Here is a 15,819-nt window from a genome sequence, read left to right as displayed (position 1 = left end):
AATTGGCCCAAAATGGAACATTGATTAATGTTCATCAACTGATAAATGGACAAATAAATGTTGTATATCCATACAATGAAATATTATTCAGCAATACAATGAAAATGAAGTACTGATCCATGATACAACACATATGGACCTTGAAAATATGTACTAAGTGAAAGAAGACAGTCTTATAAACGCATACACATACACAAAGCATGTTGTATGATCCCATTTATGTGACATGTCCAGAAGAGGCAAATCTATAAAGATGGAAAATAAATTAGCAGTTGCCTAGGACTGGGACAGGCGGATGGTTGGAGGTTAGTGAATGTTGTTAAGGACAAGGTTTCATTTTGGGGTGGATGAAAATGTTTGAAAATTGATTGTAGTGGTGGCAGATGCACAGGTCCAAATATGTTAAAATTGATGAACTATCCATTTAAATGGGTGAATTGTATAATATGTGAATGATATCTTAATAAAAGTTATTTTAAAACAAGTTGACGATAAACATCTCTTCCCAATTTTTCATTCAATGATATATTGGTGGGAGTAGGGTTGCCAGATTTAGCACGTAAAAATACAGGACAACGAATTAAATTTGAGTTTCAGATAAACAGCAAATACTTTTTAAAAATAAGCATGTTCCATGCAATATTTGGGGCATATTTATATGAAGAATTATTCCTTATTTATCTGATGTTCATATTTAACTGGGTGTCCTGGATATTATCTTGCAACCCACGTGGAAGTATTGACACAACAGAAATGAGTAAATTCTACAAATCCCACTCCACTCCTCCTCCCCAGAGCTAATTGTTAAGCATGTATCAGGGCATCACTACCTAAGCTGTTAAAAAAGAGAGAAAGACAAAAAGTCAAAGGATGTAAAAAATGTATATATAATAAGCAAATACTAACCAATGCAAAGGTAGCATGATTATGTTCATATCAGGCAAAATAGATTTTAAAGCAAAAAGCTTTACTGGGATAAGAATAAACATATTGATAGAAGATTAACTTAATTAAGATTCAATAATTCAAAGTTCTATGGGCCCCATAGCACAGCGTTGAAATACTTAAAGTGCAAGTTGCCAGGACTGCAAGGAGATTCAGCAAATTCATTACCATAGTGGGGATTTTGATGTATCTATATCAATAATGAATAGGTCAATCATAAAAGATACTGATAAAAATATAGAAGATTTGAAAAATACAACTAATAAGCTTATCTAATAAACCCTCATACCCCAAAACTGAATTACATCCACTCCTGCCATAAAACATTTATGTAAAAACTTGCCAGGCTAAAAAACAAGTTTGAGTAACTTTTTAAAGAACTGGTATATGCAGAGGTGCCTGGTTGGCTCAATTAGTTGAGCATTTGATTCTTGGTTTCCACTGGGGTCATGATTCCATGGTGGTGGGATCTGGCCCTGAGTCAGGCTCCACATTCTGAGTGGGGTCTGCTTGAGATTCCCTCCCTCTCCTTCTGTCCCTCCCCATTCTCACACACACACACACACACACACACACACACACACAGACATACACTCTCTCTGTCTCTTTCTGACAAAAATTAAAAAATAAAATCTTTTTTATAAAAGGAACTAGTATATGCAGAGCATGTCCCTAAGTACAATGTGATTGAATTAGAAATGCATGTTAAAAGATTTTTAAAAATATTACATGATTGGAAATGTTATAAACATACTTATTGAAGAAACACATGTCTCAGAGAAGAAATTGTAATGGAAATTTAAAAATACTTAAACTTGGATGGTAAGAAAAATACATATCAAACATTCTGGAAAAGAATTCTTAGAGGAAAATGCATAATTCTCTGTGCTTATATTAGAAAGAAAAGTATACTAAAAGGTTAATGAGCTACCCTAATATAATCTATGAAATAGGAAGAGAGATCAAAAGAATAAAATCAGGGGCACCTGGGTGTCACAGTTAGGTGAGTGCCTCACCCTTGGTTGTGGCTCAGGTTGTGATCTCAGGGTCATGAGATCAAGCCCTGTGTCATGCTTTGCACAGAGTCTTCTTGGGATTCTCTCTGCCCTGTCTCTGTTTCTGTGTATGTGTCTCTCTCTCAAATAAATAAATAAACCTTAAAAAAGGAATAAAACCAAAGATAGTGGGGGGAAAAGGAAATAATGGTATAATATTGAATATTATATTATTCAATAACATACTGTATATGTCACATTCAATATTGTATTCAATATTAATTCAATATTATATTGAGTGTAATAATGAAATAATAATAAATGATTTAAACAGAAATTATAAGGAAAGAATGCACAAATGAACAAATTAAGGGAAAGTGGTTAAAATAATAAAAAATTGAATTGGCATTTTAACATCTTTCCATGCATGAAAAGAAACCTACTAAGCCCAGAGTACTTTATCAATGAGTTCTAATACACTTTCAATAGATAGAAAATGATGAGAAACAGTCCCCTCATTTTCTGAAGCTGGGTATAATGGTGATATCAAAAATAGACAATCTCAGTATAAGAAATGCAATCTATAAGCCCTTGCACTTATGAACACCAATGCCAAATCCTAAAACGAAATTGTAGAAAACTGAATACAATAAGAAAGACACAGATAAAGACTATAGAATTTTGCCAAGCTGATTATAAAGATGCAGGATTGGTTCAACATTAGAAAATCAACTAGTGTATTGGGCACCTGCGTGGCTCAGTCTATTAAGTGTTGGACTCTTGATTTCAGCTGAGGTTATGATCTCTGGGTTGTGAAGTCAAGCCCTACCCTGCTACAAGCCATGATGGGGCTTAGCCTACTTAAGGTTCTCTCCCTTTCCCCTGGCCCTCTCCCTCCCCCAAAATAAGAAAAGAAAGAAAATCAACTAGTGTGATTTTCCACATCAAGAGATTAAAGGCAATGTAATCATCTCAATAGATACAGAAAAAAAATTCAATAAACTTCAGCAACAGTTCATGGTTTAAAAAGCCATCTTAACCTGATTATAAGTACTTGAAAAAAGGTATAGAGAAAACAACATATTTTAATAGTAAAATATTAAAGTTATACTTTTAAAATCAACAAGACTAGGTTGCTTGTTATTGCTGCTTCTATGTAACATTGCAACGGAGGTCTTATCCAAAGCAATCCACAAGATAATAAGAAATAATGACTGGAAATAAAGTTTTGAAAACTATCATTATTGATAAAGGAAAGGATAGCCTTTAAAGAAAACACAAATGAGGGCACCTCGGTGATGCAGTTAGTCAGGCATCTGATTCTTGGTTTCATCTCAGGTCATGATCTCAGGGTTGTGATCTCAGGGTCATGAGATCCAGCCCCACATCAGGCTCTATTCTTAGCACAGAGTCTGCTTGAGACTCTCTCCTTCTCCTCTGCCCCACCCTCCATGCCCTGGCTCTCTCAAATACATAAATAAATCTAAAAAAAAAAAAAAACCCACAAATGTATCTGCTCATTTATTATTGGATAAAAGGGTTAAACAGGATCATTAGATTTGAGTTAAAAATATAAAAGTTTAGTTACATTTTGATATAGTAGCTAGAGTCAGAAAATGCAACAAAAATATATTTAGAAATAATTTTAACCAAAGACATGTAAGATCCTTTTGTAATGAAGTGTTAAGACTTTACCAAATGGTATTAAAGAAGATCTAAATAAATGGAGAGACAAAACATATTTATGGATTGAAGGATTCGATGATGTCAATATTTAGTTCTCCCAATACTAAGTTGATTGAAATCAATATCAATTAAAATCTCAACAGGATTGGGGCGCCTGAGTGGCTCAGCTGTTTAAACCCCAACAATTCTGCTCCTGGGCATGTATTTTATAGAAGCTCTTTTATATGTACTTCAGAAAATGAGAATATTCACAGCAGCACTGTTTACAGTAGCATAAACTTGGGAAAAACTCATATGTGGACTAACGGCATTGCTTTTGTGGTAGAGTTATCCAATGGTATATTGCACAGGAGAAAAAAATAAACCACAGCTATATACATTTGCATATTTGAATTAAAGAACCTGAAATTAGAGCAGAAAACAGGAGATTAGATAGAGTACAATTGTACTGAGAGAAAGGTAAATTATAGGCAAGACTAAAAATGTATGTTTTGTTAAGGAATACCTACACATGGGTGGTAAAATTATAAAGAAAAGAAAAGGAATAAGTAAAAAATATATAGTGAGGTATGTGTTTGGGGAAGGGCATGCAAAAAGACTTCAGAGATATTCCTTTACTTTTTTTTTTAAGTTTTTATTTATTTAAGTAATCTCTACACCCAATGTGGGGTTTGAACTCATGACCCTGAGATTAAGAACTGTATGCTTTTTCAACTGAGCCAGCCAGGTGCCCTTCCTTTACTGTTTCTATTATATATAAATTTTATAATACTATGTGTCAGCAAACTATAGCCCATGAGTCAAATCTTACCTGCTGCCTGTTTTTGTACAGCTACAAACTGAGAATTGTGTTTACATTATTAAATAATTTTTTTAAAGGAAGAATATTTATCACACATGAAAACTAAGTTAAATTCTAACTGTAGTATCCACAAATAAAGTTTTATTAGAACACAATGCCCATTTCTTTAGGTATTGTCTATGGCTATTTCATACTACAATAGCAGAACTGAGTAGTTGACCCAGAATGATATGACAGGCAAGTCCTAAAATATTTACTATCTGGCCCTTTACAGAGAAGGTCCTGAAAACTCTGCTATAAAGCTCATAAGTGTATTGTTTTTTTTTTTAATTTCTTTTTAAATTTATTTATGATAGGCACGCAGTGAGAGAGAGAGAGAGGCAGAGACACAGGCAGAGGGAGAAGCAGGCTCCATGCACCAGGAGCCCGACGTGGGATTCGATCCCGGGTCTCCAGGATCGTGCCCTGGGCCAAAGGCAGGCGCCAAACTGCTGCGCCACCCAGGGATCCTTCATAAGTGTATTGTAACACCTAGAAATAAAATTATATCATAAAATATTAACATTTAAAAAGTTATAGGAGTTACTAGCTTATTTTAGTAGATGTCTATACACTAGAAATTTGATTTTACAAGTTTTTATGCTGAAGACTGAATGAAATATTCCATGTGTATGGATTTTTTGAGGATGCAAGGAATTATTTAAGAAACATTTTCTTATTATGGCATGAAGTAAAGTCTATAATTGAGACAACAAAATGTTTATACATGATTATCAACTTGTATTTATCTCAATAAATTCCTTCTTTTCATATAATTATCAAATGTTTTGGATTGACAATATATTATTGATCAAATGATTTGAGGTTATTTAGATGGTAGCATTAAAAATATTATGTCAAAAAATATTACCTGATTTTCACAGTAGATGCCAGCAAGGGGATTAGTGGCTGGAAAATATAGGCAAGGAAAATTGCTTTTCCTCTATTCTCTAAAGTTTGGTGCCTGGAGCCCTGCAAATTGAAATGACCAAAGATGGTTAAATAGGAGAAGGTTTCTTTTACATGGAGAGCCCTTACAAAAATGAAGTGAGGAGATCAGACCCAAAGGCTTATATATCATTTTATCAAAGAACAATACATTTGTGGAGAAGGGACAAGACAAAGGAGAAAAGAGATTTGAATTTCTAGAAAGATGGAAGATAATGGTATTTTGCAAAATTTGTCATGCAGATTCCTCAGGTATTTATCCAGTCTCTGGTCTGGTAAGAGTTGAGCTGTCTCCAAGGATTAAGAATCCCAAGGATTAAGAGTTGTTTTCCCTTTCCAGTACAGAAGGAGACATCTTTATGGATGGCAAAGTTTGTCCTGCTTTTAGCTAGATGGTGGAGGGCAGAGAGTTTTTTTCCCCCCATGACCATAGTTTCTTATTGCCTTCAATTCAGAATGATGGTCATGCCACATTTTGGGGTGGCATATTCTGGTCCTCTTCAATAATGAGTGGCTGCTCAAGGTAGGATTATCTCAGTAAATTTCACAGTCTGGATCTGGTGTCCCCTCTACCCCACCTCAGCCCTCTTCAGAGAACACACACATTTCTTCTCCACAGATGCTGCTTGTTTTTCTATCTCATCATATGTCATTTCTATTAATCTCTCTATGGAAGGTTGGACAGGAAATTTCGTCTACTCAAGCACCACTACTGAGGGCTTCAGTATCCTTCAACCACAATTTAGTTTACTTTTTAATTTACTTTGGGCCTATTTATTATACATTTTTTCAATTTTTTCCTCTTAAAATGGTTTGTGTTCTTAAAGCCAAAGAACCACATCCTAATTTGATTCTACTCATTTATTCATTCAACACATGTTTTTGAGTCCCTATTATGTACCAGGCACTGTTTCAGGTATTGGGGGATACTGTAATGTAGAAAAGCGGAAAACACTCTGCCTTAATATCCTAATGGAGAGTAGACAATAAACAAGATAAATAGGTAAAATATGTAATATTAGAATGACAAATGGTAAAAATGACTGTAGGAGTAGATGGTAAATTGTAGAAAACCAGAGAGTGATTGATGCAAATAATCCCTAAGTGATTGCAATGCAAATAACCGTTGTCCCCTAGAGATGCAAATGATTTATGTCTGGTAGAAGAGATTACAACTCAAAGGTTAGATTTATTGCCCTGTGAGGTGTTAATCGGTTTTTATGTAATTTAGTAACCTTATTCCGGCATTTTTTCCCTCAGTGACTAGAAATATTTTGTCCTATGCCCTGTGGCTTATCACCTTTCTCACTCTCTCATTAACAAGATAAACAGCTCTTTGACTCTCTATCTGTATTCTGAACATCACAGTTTTTAACTTCCTGAAAATTCTATATCATCAAAAAAAATTGATATATTTAGCTCTGATTTGCCAACCATCTTTTTAATGAGCAAACAAAAAATTAAAAAGTACATATATTTCAAAATATATATGTTAAAAAATAAAACTAGAAACAAATCTTGTGGGCTGATTTTTAATATTCTAATGTTGATGGAATATTAGGCATTTAAAATGGAGACCATGAAGACCATACAGTTATAAGGGATGAAAGGTTATGAGAATGTTTTAAAAACATTTATATAGTTTTCGGGGCACCTGGATGGCTCAGCTGGTTAAGCATCTCAGCTCAGGTCATGGTCTCAGGGATCAAACCCTGCCTCAAGCTCACGTTGGGCTCCACGCTCCGCAGGGAGTCTGGTTGTCCACCTCCTTTTGACTTCATGCTCTCTCTGTTCCTTTCTCAAGTAAATAAATAAAAAATAAAATCTTTAAAAAATATATAGAATGTTAAAAGATAAACTGAGGCATATTAAACTTTTTGAGTTTTATTTAAGCAAAAATCCACTTCAAACTTGGCAATGTCAAATGAGGAGTGGTTAGTGGCACTCCACCATCAGGAGCTGGGGGACAAGACTTGTAGAGAAGGTACAGGAGCAAAGCAAGGAAATTGTTTGATTGGCTACAGACTAAGTATTTGCCCTATTTGGAAAAGGCTACTTGGTTGCTTGTGATTGGTTGTTCTTAGGTTTTGATTTCTTAGTCTTGAAGCATTTTAGGCTTAGGTTTTGATTTTCTTGGGTAGGCTGCTGAGGCATTAAAGCCACCTCATCAATGTTTAATTAATTTAGCAATAGGTAAATAAATAAAACATTTGAACTTGTAGAATAATATTGCTTACTCTAATAGTGTTTTGTATCAGTCCACTAGCCATTCAAGTATTTGAAATTATTAATAGTTCAGGCTCTGGAGTTAGACTGCCTGCCTGCCTTCAAATCTTGGCTCAACCACTTCTTGGTTTGGAAAAGTTATTTCATCTCTGTCTCATAGGAATATTGTGAGGAATAAATGAAATAACATAGGAAGTTCTCAACAGTGTTAGTAAATTCTTGTTACCTGTGAGCTTTCTGTGGAGTTACTTTGTCCTTGCAATGAAAAGTCAGGCCGTACAAAGTAATGTAGAGCAAGCAAGTACCCTTTGCAACTTAAATCGTCATGTAAATTACTTTAAAAACAATACAGGATGTTTGCAACGTTTACTAGAATGATGTTTCTCACTATTGGAAAATTCTACTTAGCAGAGCTTTTTTCAAATCAAAATGGATTCTTACCCACCAAAATAGCCCCATATTTTATCTTTATTCTATAGTATAATGGAACAGTTTACAACTTTAGTTTTTAGTCAAACCTAGGTCACAACAAACAGTGCTTTTTTTTTTTTTTGCAAAAGAACAAGAAACTTCCTAAACTAACTGTTACTCAAAGAAACGACCTGGGAAACATTTCTTCAGAGGATTTATGAGTAAACCTACTTCTGCCAAACGTTAGCAGTTAATAATTTCCCAAACTACAGAAAAAAATACCCTTCCCCCCAAAAGAAATACAATAAAATGAAAACAAAAATAGATACAGTTCCTTTGAAACTATGGACAGGATGATTCAAGCCAACTTGCTAAGCAGGTTCAGCAAATACTATGCAGGCTTAAAAATGACCTGGTGTTTCCAGATGTCTTAAGATTTGAAAAATGGCTTGGTCTTTCCAAGTGTCTTCAACTTTCCAAGTCAGAACAGAAGATACAACAGATCCCTTTATTCTATTCCATCATACCATATTTTAAATTCAACGAAGTTGCCAAAATTGAGGGACAGAAATCTCAGTTTGCATAACAACAGCTTAAACTTTGCAACTCCAAATTACTCCACTAAGTTGGTTGCATACTATCTTAATTTTTCCTCAGCATATAAAAGGATTTGAAGATGTTTTTTGTCACTTATTTCCCACCAGAAGATGAAATTATTTATTGTGAGCTTTAAATCTTTTTAAAAGAAACATTGGGCCCCAAATAAAGTCACTTTTGCTAGGCCCTGCTGGGACTTCATACCTACCCTATTGGCAGTTCCTGCCTCTCCCAGAGGTGGAATTTTAATCCAGTCAGTCTGGAATTTCCTGGTCAGTACTAGTGAGGTAATCTGTATGAGGAGAACCCCTGCCTTCCTCTCTAGGAGAAGGTAAACTTGCATCAAGTAATCATCTCTACATTTCCTTGTCCCACCCTCCTTCCGGCCCATAAAAAAACTTTCATTTTGTGCAACTTGTGGAGAGCTCCCTTCTCTTCCCTAGATGGGATGATGCTGATTCGTGAATCATTGGATAAAGCCAATTAGATCTTTAAAATTCGACTTACTCAGCTGAATTTTGTTTTTTAAACAAATTTTATCCTTGGATTTTATAATGCAATTAATGGAAGATGGTCGGAAAAAAGGCAGGCGGGGCCTAGTGCGTCCCCCACACCGTTCTGAAGAGGAAACTACCCTTAAAAGGAAAAAGATCCCATCCTGTAATTCTACACCACCCTGGAAGGAGCCCTCCACCCTTTCCCACGTAAACAACCAACCACCTGATAGGTAGATGAGCACGTAGACAAAAACCTGATTAGGTGACAGCCATGGAGGGTGAATCAGATGAAAATAGCTCACTCACAATCTCATAAAAACTCCTAAACTTAGAAACTCTGAGGCAACCCTCTGGAGTCCCCTTTCTCTTTGGAACCCTGTGCTATCGCCCAATAAACTATGCTGTGCCCCCTTCTTCCCAGCAGTGTGACCAAGAGCCTCAGCCACAAAAGGATAAGAAATCCTAGAACACAGTGGTGTTATATGTAGCAGTTTTTTTTTTTTTAAATAAGTTTCTTTTTATTTATTTATTCATGAGAGACACACAGAGAGAGAGAGGCAGAGACATAGGCAGAGGGAGAAGCAGGCTCCATGCACTGCTTGGGAGCCCGACGTGGGACTCGATCCCAGGTCTCCAGGATTGCACCCTGGGTCAAAGGCAGGCACCAAACCGCTGCGCCACCCAGGGATCCCTATGTAGTAGGTTGTTGAGTGAACCATAAGAGGAGGAAAAAGAACTTTGCATTTACCCTTCCAAGTTATTGGCTGAGACACCCTGTAATAAAAATCATGTGGAGAAAAAACCAAATAGTGTATTATTGTATATGCCTTATGTACACCTGGGAGATACCCAGGGAGAAATGGGCCACTCCCCAGGGAAGTCTAAGCCACCAGTTTAAAAAACCACCTTCAGCTTTTGTATTGGTCAGTCGCTGGGGGGATGACAGGGATGCATTTATGGGATGGAACCAGGATGGTATTCCCTCTTCCTGGTACTGACAGAGGACACTTATAGAGGTTTCTTTACAAAAGGATAACTTATATTCTGTTTTCACAGCTTCTGTGTCAGCCACTTCTCAAAAGGAGAAGCTCTAAAAAATCCTTATGCCAAAGAGGTATACTTTGGGGTGACATTCTGCTATCCATAGAACAAATTTTCCACCTGGATTTCAAGTGAATTGGGCCCCACCGTGCTCCACACCTCGGAAGAGATGTTTTAGATAGAAGGGGATCAGAATATGCTGCTTGGGCATGTTAATTATTTTGAGGTAAAGGCAGTTGGGAAACAGCAGATAGAATCAAGATTCGTTAAAATAAATGTCTGGTCCCAAGACGTAGCTGCTCCTGCAGGGGGCAGGGAAGGGGGCTGCCACATAGGCAAATCAAAGCTTAGACAGCCTTTCTGGTGGTAGGAGCCTGACGAGAAACATAGTTATACCCAGTCAACCAATCCCCAAAGGCCAAGGCAACTAGAGGCCTTCTCACTGAAATTGATGCTGTGGCCCCCGCTGAACAGATATTTTCTATTTGTCTCTTCCTTGTTCTTCATTCTTTATCCTACAAAAGCTTCTTGCCTTCTGCCTCATTTTTTTTTTTTAAGTTTTGTTTATTTAAGTAATCTCTACACCAATTGTGGGGCTTGAACTCACAATCCCAGGATCAAGAGATGCATGCTCTTCTGACTGAGCCAGCCAGGTGCCCCTGCCTTCTGCCCCATTTTGCTGTTCTCTGAAAGAAGATGTCCACTTCATGAAAGGTTAAATAACATTTGTTGGTAAAACCTAAGCTGTCTTCTTAAATCATCTTTATAACAGAGTTCTCTACTCTCCCTCTTTCCGCCTAAAAGCAGGGCATAAGCTTCTCCCCCCTGTACCAGGTGAGGAGAACTATTCTTATTTCTCATTAAGAGATAAACTCTGAGGCATATTAAACATTTTAAGAGTTTATTTGAGCAAAGCTGATTAGAATGGGACACTGCCAAATAAAAGGGGTTAGCATTCCACCCATCTACTCAGGGGTAAGACTTCTACTTGCTAGTGTCAGGGAGCAAGAACTCCTGTCCCTTTCAAGGGCCTTCCAACTGGACTAAGAATCAAGTCAGCATGAGACAGATTAGCAGAAGAAAATCAAACTTAACAGGGTTATATACAAGAAATCCACACAGACATGGCAATTCCAAAGACAGTCAGGCAAACCGAGGTATGTTTGTCATTCTGAACCAAGAAGGAGGGGGAAGGGGTGTGGGACTTCAAAGGGAAGTAACTCCATTCACAGGAAGATGAAAAAGAGTAAATATTTGGTAAACAAATGTTTGCTCGGGACTACAGATGGGTGACTCAGATTTCATGTGTCTCTGCTAATGACCCTTATTCTAGGAAAGACCTCCAATTTAGATTCTTCTATGTGATTAAGGGAGGGGTTAAAGTTTCTCTTGAGCCTGCAGGGTCTTGATTGCCTTTGGCTTGAAATAGTCTGCATGCCAAAGTAGCCCATTTGGGGGCAACCTGCCCTCAGCCCCTACACCAGTCACTTTCCTATCATTTATCTGCCTGAAATACCTAAACTCTTTTTCCTTTGTCTAGTCACTTCTCAACATATCACCCTTTGGTAAAATGATATATATGCCCACAAATCCAACTACTTCTTTGGGGTTTTCTCTTCTTTCTCTTCTCCTCTTTCTCCTTCCCCTCCCCCTCCCTCTCCCCTTCCTCCCTCCTCCTCCTCCTCCTCCTCCTCCTCCTCCTCCTCCTCCTCCTCCTTCTTCTTCTTCTTCTTCTTCTTCGTGAAGTCTTTATGCACATATACATATGAACATCAATAAAAATTGTCTTTTCTCCTGTTAACCTGTCTTTTGTTCCTTCAGTTTGCAGATCCTCAGATACTTAAGCTGAGAAGGTCAAGGAAAAGTTTTTCCTCACCTACATGGTAAAAAAGAGAGAAAGGAGACTGTGTTTTCTGAAAGTTCTTCTCTAATTTTCTCACCAGATTAATTGGTTTGCTTGTCCATTTTATATATTGACTAAAATCTGTCTAATGAAATATCTTTTGGTATCTCATTTTTTAGCCAACTAACCTGTAACAAGCATTGTCCTTAAACTCTTTTTAAAAGTGTACCATGTGTTTTTTATGTTGAACATCTTGAAGATGTTGATATTAAATATTTCAAAATTTTTAGAAGTGATAACATGAATGAGGTGACTGCTCTGAGTTATCAGATAGATTTTTTTCTCTTTTAACAAAAGAAAGCCTTTTTTAAAAAAAGATATTTTAAATTAATTAATGTATTTAGTTATTTGAGAGAGAATGAGCGTAAGCACAAACAGGGGTGGGGTGGGGAGGAAGAGGGAGAGGGAGAGACTCTCAAGCAGACTCCCCACTGAACATGGAGCCCCACACAGGGCTCAATCCCACGACCCATATTCCTAATTTCACTTGAAGTGAAATATGGTTCAAAATGAATAGGCAGATAGGGGATCTCAGCAGAGAAATGGAAATTCCAGAAAATGACCCAATGGAAATTCTATAAGAGCAAGACTATATGTAATTTATTCTTTAAAGATTTATTTATTTATTTGAGAGAGTGAGAGAGCGAGAGTGCATGCCAGGGAGGGGCAGAGGGAGAGGGAGAGAGAGAATCTCAAGCAGATTCTGTCCTGCTCATGGAGCCCCATGCAGGGCTCAATCTCATGACCCTGCGATCATGACCTGAGCCAAAACCAAGAGTCAGGAGCTTAATTAAGTGAGCCACCCAGGTGCCCCAGGTTTTTTTGTTTGTTTTGTTTTGATTTTTTTTTTAAGTACAAATAGATAACAGAGGAGAGAAAGTATGTATGAGAGCTGCTTTTTCACCCAAAACATTTTTTACACAATAATAATTTAACTATGAATAATAAAGTAAAGTACTTTGTCATCTCTCATTCCTCACTCATCTCACCATTTCTGTGGTAAGACATTTTCAGATTAGGGTATTATAAAGGACCATTTATTTAAATCTCAACTATGATATTCTACTTTAGATTTTCAGACTATTCAAAAGCTGTCTATGGGCTTAAGCAACATATTACTTAAATAGATGGCGTTTGGAATCTTCTAGCCCTGAGTTTCTATCAAATCATAAGGCAGCGATTGAAGTGTGGTAGGTCTAAATTCTATGCAACTCATCATTCTAATTATGCAGCCCAGGAAGGCCAACTGGCTGTCAAGAGACCTCAGGAAGTTCATTTGCATTGGTAAATTCACTATAGTACAAGCTCTGAATCTTTGCTTTGCAGGCTTAAAACTTGAACTTTTGTCAGCACATTGAAAGTAAAGTTTTCTCTAGGCAAACTCTTCCCACTCATTGAGACTGAAATGTCATTTTATTAATTTACAATGGGCAATAAAATATTCATGTGGATTGTTATGCTTGTATCAACAGGACCAGTGCATTTCCCCTTTACAGACAAAACTACCTGGGAAGCCAATTATAATTGAAAACTCTGGGGGTGGGGGTGGGGTGGGGGGTGTTCTGCAATCAGAACAAGAGGAGGTAGTTGAATGATGTACCTTAGGGACAAACTTGTCCTGTAGCCTAGAATGTTTTGAGTTGGCCAAAGTCTTTTCTTTCCCGTAAAAGGATTGGGTACAAAACTGAGGTGCACATAGGTTGTGTAGCTTAGTTAGGGAGTATTGGGTGGGGGGCAAGAGTTGGGCATAAGTAGGAATTGGATAAAGGGAGGATGAATGTAGGGAACTTTTCAGGCTTATGGAGGGAACATTCAGGAATGTAGGGAACTCTTCAGGCTTATGGAGGGAACATTCAGGAATGTAGGGAACATTTCAGGCATATGGAGTAGCATATGTAATGGCTTAGAGTAAAGAAAAGACTAATGAAGCAGAAAACTGCAATAATTCAGTATGCCTGGGTTGTACCAGTGCAAAGGAAATAATGTCAAGAGATAAGGACAGAGGGGTAGCTGGAGCAAGAGCATGTGATGACCATGGAAGCCACAGTAAGGGATTTGAATTTTTATCCTCAAAATGATGGGGAACTCATGAGAAATTTTAAGCAAGGGAGTAATGCTGATCAGATTTCTGCTTTAGAAAGATCACTCCAGCTGCAGTGTCAAGAATGAATTAAAGGAAGGCAAGACCCAAAACAGAGATGAGTTGGCATCTCAGATTAGAATGGAATGAGTTGAAAAATGGGATGATGTGAGGTAGAATTTATGGGAGTGGGTGATTAATTGAATATGGACAAAAGTAAAAAAGGGACAGAAAAAAAGAGGACAGTTTCTAGCTTGGGCATGCTGGTGCCAGCAATGATACAGGAACCCTGGAGGTCATAGGGAATTGAGTGAAGGGTGAGCAGAAGAGGCAGATGATGAGTCACTTTAGAGGTTAGACATTTCAAACTGAATGTGAGGGTTCTGTAAATCAAAGTGCATTTGTCCAGTAGGCTGTTAAATATTTGGGCTTCATATTATTTACATATTTATTGAAGAATTCTATTTTATTTTAGAGAGAGTGAGTGTGTGTGTGTGTGTGTGCGCACGCAAATGGGAGGAGGGACAGAGAGGGAGAGAGAGAAAGAAAGAGAATTTCAAGTATACTCCCTGCTGAGTGTGGAGCCCTCCTTGGGTTTTGATTGCACCATCCTGAGATCATGACCTGAGCCAAAACCAAGAGTCTGTTGCTTACCCAACTGAGCCATCCAGGCACCCCTTGGCTTCATATTTAGAAGAGAGACAGACTGCATATTTGGGGATCACCAGCAAATAAATAATATGTAATAGAAACCATAAGAATGCCCGGTGACCTATTGAGAAGGTATGGGAGGTAGGTAATAATAATAATACCTGTCACTCTTCTGTATACCTTCAGGTAAGGTCCTTCCAAAGTTGAACAGTTCTGGTACATGACTAGAAGCTTCACTTTCAAGTTCATGACACCATTTTCCAAAGAAGGCAGCTTCTTGGAAGATTTATTGAGCTAACAATCGCATAAAACAAACAAACAAACAAACAAACAAGTAAACATTCCACTTGTATTTGTTAAACACTTTAGTCTCAGAAGTCATACAGCAACTATTCATTTGGAACAACTCACGAAGTCCTGCTCATCTTCAAGGGAAGAATTAGAGTCTACCTTTTGGTGGGAGGAATGTCAAAGAATTTTCACATGTATTTTTTTTTCAGGCATATTTTAAAATCACCACAGGGAAAAAAGAGGCTATGTGTTTTGGAGGCTATACCCAGTAAGTTTACTACCAACAAGTGGTCTGAAATATAATTCTTCCCTTCCGTCCTTCTTCCTTTCCTTCCTTCCTTTCTTCCTTCCATTCATTTTTCAAAACTCACTTAACAGACATTGGCTGTTAAGTGAGTTATACTGTGACACTGTTACACTGTGTCACAATCAATAAATTCCAAATTCAATGGACATATTGTTCATTAAAAAGAGAGGGGCTTTTTGTTGTTTGTTTTTGGTTTTGTTTTTAACAGTGCAGATATGTTATCTTAACAGTTCTAGAGGTGAGACGTCTGCAATTGGTTTTAAGTCAAGGTGTCTTCAGGGATGGTTCCCTCTAGAGACTCAACAAGACAATGTTTCCCTGCCTTTTCCAGCTTCTGGAGGCTCGCTATATTTCTTGGCTCATGACTCCTTCCTTGCATCATTCTGACACAAGGAAACTG

At 37.4% G+C, this 15,819-nt stretch overlaps 1 long non-coding RNA gene across 4 annotated transcripts in view; it reads right to left on the bottom strand.

Moving 5' to 3' along the window:
* Positions 1–15,819, bottom strand: part of LOC140602865 (uncharacterized) — a 51,816-nt gene that overhangs the window by 25,753 nt on the left and 10,244 nt on the right. For 3 of the 4 annotated variants that reach the window (XR_012005800.1, XR_012005798.1, XR_012005797.1), the window contains exons 2-3: positions 14,983–15,115; positions 5,339–5,439 (exon numbers count right to left, since the gene is read on the bottom strand). This is a non-coding gene — a long non-coding RNA (uncharacterized lncRNA). Of the gene's footprint in view, positions 1–5,338; positions 5,440–8,166; positions 12,064–14,982; positions 15,116–15,819 lie in introns of those variants that run through there. The other variant, XR_012005799.1, reaches the window with a different exon arrangement.

Source organism: Canis lupus, chromosome 13 (assembly GCF_048164855.1).
Source record: "Canis lupus baileyi chromosome 13, mCanLup2.hap1, whole genome shotgun sequence".
In the NCBI taxonomy this organism is placed as follows: domain Eukaryota; kingdom Metazoa; phylum Chordata; class Mammalia; order Carnivora; family Canidae; genus Canis; species Canis lupus.
This window is presented reverse-complemented; position numbering and strand designations above follow the sequence as displayed.